Source organism: Ailuropoda melanoleuca, unplaced genomic scaffold, assembly GCF_002007445.2.
Source record: "Ailuropoda melanoleuca isolate Jingjing unplaced genomic scaffold, ASM200744v2 unplaced-scaffold8789, whole genome shotgun sequence".
In the NCBI taxonomy this organism is placed as follows: domain Eukaryota; kingdom Metazoa; phylum Chordata; class Mammalia; order Carnivora; family Ursidae; genus Ailuropoda; species Ailuropoda melanoleuca.
This window is the reverse complement of record NW_023254201.1, coordinates 1-4,649: the sequence shown is the minus strand read 5'-3', so window position 1 is coordinate 4,649 and position 4,649 is coordinate 1. Positions and strand designations below refer to the sequence as shown.

General features: G+C 40.2%; 1 long non-coding RNA gene across 1 annotated transcript; it reads right to left on the bottom strand.

The window, feature by feature from the left end:
• Positions 1-148: 148 nt before the first annotated feature.
• LOC117800898 lies at positions 149-4,425 on the bottom strand. Its single transcript, XR_004623204.1, has 3 exons — positions 4,163-4,425; positions 2,831-2,948; positions 149-643 (listed from the first exon to the last, which is right to left on the bottom strand). It is a non-coding gene; the product is annotated as an uncharacterized LOC117800898 (long non-coding RNA).
• Between the last annotated feature and the right edge of the window lie 224 nt (positions 4,426-4,649).

Here is a 4,649-nt window from a genome sequence, read left to right as displayed (position 1 = left end):
TCCCATAACGTTGGGATCACGCCCTGAGCCGAAGGCAGACGCCCAACCGCTGTGCCACCCAGGCGCCCCCATAATTTTATCTTCTGNTTCTATATCACCTGTTCTCTACTCTGCTTCTTCAATCCTCAAAGTGATTTTATCCAGTCTGTTTTGCATCTCCATTATAGCATTTTTTATTTCAGTGTGACTAGTTTTTAGGTGTTTTATTTCTGCAGCAAAGGTTTCTTTGGTGTCTTCTATGTTTTTTTCAATACTAGCTAGTAGTCTTATAACTGTTGATATAAGTTCTTGTTCAGATATGTTGCTTTTATTTGCTTTGAGCAAGTCCCTGGCTGTGATATCTTCTTGACCTTTCTTTTGGGGAGAATTCCTCCATCTTGTAATTTTGGCTAAGTGTCTTTCTTTTGTTTGTTATGAAAGCTTGTTATGTTTCTTGCAACTCAGAGTAATGCTGTATTTAAAAGCGGTCATACACTGTCCAGGGCCTGGCACTTCAGGAAGTGTTTCTGGTATATGCTGTGTGCACTCTGCTGTTGCATTTTGGCTGCTCTTTCTCACTGTTCAGTTCTCTGCAGAGTTCTTCCTCATGTGCAGTGGGAGTTTTTGGAACTTTATGAGGTGTTTTGATTTGTTGAAAAAAAGCCTGAAAAAGAAAGAGAAAAAAAGAGAGAAAAAGAATCCTGATCCAAAAATAAGAGAAAAGGAACAATTAAAAAAAAAAACAGGCAACCAAACAAACAAACAAAAAAACTATAAGACTGATTCCAAAGAAAAAGAAAGAAAAAAAAAAGAAAGAAAAAAAGCCTGAACCAAGAAAGAAAAAAGAGAGAGAGGGAAACAAAAAGAACAAAAAAACTATAAGCCTAATTCCAAAGAAAAAGACAGAAAAAAATAAGAGAAAAGAAAAATTATAACTTGACCCTATTTGCACCAGTCCCGAAGGGGACACTGTGAGACACTGTATAAATAGTAGACCTGGTGCATGTGATGTGCTGCCTGTGTTACTCCCTTGGGGGAGAGGCCTGCTGTGCTGGCTCAAAGTCAGTCCTGCCCCAGGGAAAAAAAAAGTNAGTCAGTCCTGCCCCAGGAAAAAAAAAGCACTTGCCAAGCACAGGGGGGCTGGGTTTGATGTAAGTGGTTTCCACCTCCATGGGGGCCTCTGTTTTGCTCTCTGATATACAACTGTGTTGGGAGAGGGGATAAAATGGTAACACCCCACTTTTCCACCCCTGAAAGGGGATTTCACACCCCCCACTTTTCAGGAAGCCCTCGCAGAAAAGCAAGGGCCATAAGCACTCCTGGCACCCATGTCTCCTGCATTTATCTTTGGCGTGGTTGGGATTCAACTCCAAATCTTGTGTGTTTTATCTTTGGTGCACAGCTAGAATCAAAACTCCCAAATCTGAAAGGACTGGGAACCACTTGGATTCGCTCCCTCTTCCAGATTAGAGGCTCACTTCCCTCTGACTTGTGCTCTTTGTCACAGAAAAAATGGTCCCCTGCCTGTGCAATGTGTGAATTCTATGCTATGGCAATGCAAAAAGGAACAATCAGGTTATCCAACCTCTGTGGGAGTCTTAGTCCCTTGCTGATGAAAGGCTATCTGCTGGTCCCTGCAGGGTCTTTCGTCCCTGGAGAGGCAATATACTCTCTCCCAAGTGTACTCCAGGAAGTAGAGCAATCTTTCCCAGTGCAACCTCAGAGACCCCTACACCACTTTGTTTGCACTCCCAGGCCAGTGCCATCCTCTCCAGGAGCACATGCAACAGCTCTGCTCCAGCAAAAGTCACACACTTCCAACGCTCAGAGTTTGAGTTTCACCCACTATTTGCAAAAAACCTGCACCACTCAGTTTGCCCAGCTCCCCAGACTGTGGTCCGAGAAGTTTTCTTCTTGTGTGAACCCACCACTGCACTGTCTAAACCCCTCTTTCCCTCTCTCCCTTTTCTTCCCCCACAGAAAGGCTTCCTTCCCCTCCAGAGCACTGCAGCTTTTCTCTCCCCCAATTGATTTCCATGCACCTTGAGTCTGCCACATTGTCTCCCTCCAATTGTGGAAACCCTTCTTCGAATCCTCATNTCTCCCCCAATTGATTTCCATGCACCTTGAGTCTGCCACATTGTCTCCCTCCAATTGTGGAAATCCTTCTTCGAATCCTCATATTGATTTCCTTGGGTCCAGGTGATTTGACCTTCATACAGCTGTGTTCTCAGGATGAGGAAAGGCCCAGGTCCCCCAACTTCTCTCCCATCTTAACTCTGCCTTCCTCATTTAATTTTTAAAAGTGAAAATAGGGAGCCTGGGTGGCTTAGTCGGTTAAGCGTCTGCTTTCAGCTCAGGTTATGATCCCAGGGTCCCAGAATCAAATCCCATATCGGGCTCCCTGCTCAGTGGGGAGCCTGCATCTCCCTCTGCACCTCCCCCACTTGTCTCATTAAAGAATCCTGTTAAATGGTATAAAACAATTAAAATAGCTTATAGTTGTCCAAATAGACATTGCTTGTTGACTCTTTAGAACTGGATAACAAATTATTCTTAACTGGTGTGTGTGTATATATATAAATTTTTTTTTAATATTTTGAAGTGACTTTAATGGTAAAGGGAATTCTTTTTTTAAATTTAAATTCAATTAATTAACATATAATGTATTATTTGTTTCAGGGGTACAGGTCTGTGATTGTAACTTCAAAAGAAACAATGATCTATTGCAGATAGTTTCATTTTTATAAAGTAAAGCTCTTCTACATTGCTGTCCAGCCCAGTCAAAGAAACATATTACAGGCATATGATGAAAGATAGTTTCCTAAGATGGTTGCCAAAAATGACTTACCAAGAAGGGCTGGGATATTATTTGGAGACTGGTTGAGTACAAAATGAAACCGCGCATCAGCCTGATCCATTTTGTCACCTTCAAGTAGGCAGAAGCAGGCTCTTCCCAACAAATGGTTCTGAAAAAGTAATATATCATCTTAGACTTGACTTTACCAAGGAGCAAACACAATTTAACATGAAAGTGTAACACTAAAATGAAAACCATATAGGAAGGAGATAGAGTATCACATAAATTCCTCTATCAACTGTAACGTGTTTAAAAACTACCAATGGGCAATTCTTAATCACAAATCAAGAAATTATCCAGAAATGCAAGTCTTCTGTGCCAGGAACAATGACAAAAAGAAAAGCTCATTCTTTCACAATAGCCAAAATATGAAGCCCAGATGTCCATCGACAGATGAATGGATAAAGATGTGGTGTGTATATATATACAATGGAGTATTACTTAGCCACCAAAAAGAATTAAATCTTGCCATTTGGAATGACATGGATGGAACCAGAGAGTATCATGCTAAGCGAAATGAGAAAGACAAATACCACGATTTTACTCATATGTAGAAATTTTTTTTTAAAGATTTTATTTATTTATTTGACAGAGAGAGAGACAGCTAGTGAGAGAGGGAACACAAGCAGGGGGAGTGGGAGAGGAAAAAGCAGGCTCACAGCAGAGGAGCCTGATGTGGGGCTCAATCCCAGAACGCCAGGATCACTCCCTGAGCCGAAGGCAGACACTTAACAACTGAGCCACCCAGGAGCCCCATATATGCAGAATTTAAGAAACAAATCAGACAAACACAGGTGAAGGGAAGGAAAAATAAAATAAGATGAAAACAGAGAGGGGGCAAATCACAGAGACTCTTAATCACAGGAAACAAACAACTGAGGGTTGCTGGAGGGGAGATTGGTGGGGGGATGGGCATTAAGGAGGGCACTTGATGTAATGAGCATTGGGTATTATATGCAACTGATGAAACACTAAACTCTACCTCTGAAACTAATAATACAGTACACGTTAATTAAATCAAATTTAAATAAAAAATTTTTTAAAATATGCTTGAAATTCACCCGGAGATGATGGAATTACTGACTCAACCTGTGGATAAGTTTTATATATGCTAAATTCACCCACATTACTTCAACAGTACAACAACCAAAGAAATTCCAATTTTAACAGGGAATTCTTCTTTTGATATTTTTATTATCAACCATGTTATTTTAAGAAAAATTCTTTCCAAAAAAAAAATTCCATTGCCTATCACACACACATATTACACTCATGTGGTATTCTTTACTCTTTCATGAATTCAAAGAAATCTGACTTATTTACCTAATCATACATAATAATTTTATCAGCCATGGTATACAACAGGGTTGCCTGTGTAATAAGATCTTTCTTATTGTCCTTATTCTTTTCCTTCCGAGCCTGTTGTACATAATAGGCTGCCAATGTATCCAAGCAAGTCATCTGGTCTTTCTCATGGTCTCTGTAGTCCAAATTGCCATCTATACATGCTGCTTCCAACAACTTTACAAACTCTTCTGTTTTTCCTTGCTTGTAATATTCCAGCTAAAAGGTAAAGAATCAAATTAGAATTATTAAAGCATATGTCCATGCAAACAGCTACACACAAACATTTATACCAACTCTGATTCTAATAGCCAAAAACTGGAAACAACTCAATTGTTGATCAACAGGTGAATGGACAAACAAGCTGTGGTCTATCTGTACAACGGCTGCTGCCTGGCAGAAAAAAGAACCACTGATACATGCTACAATGTGGATAAGTCTCAAGATAATTATGCTGTGTGAGAGA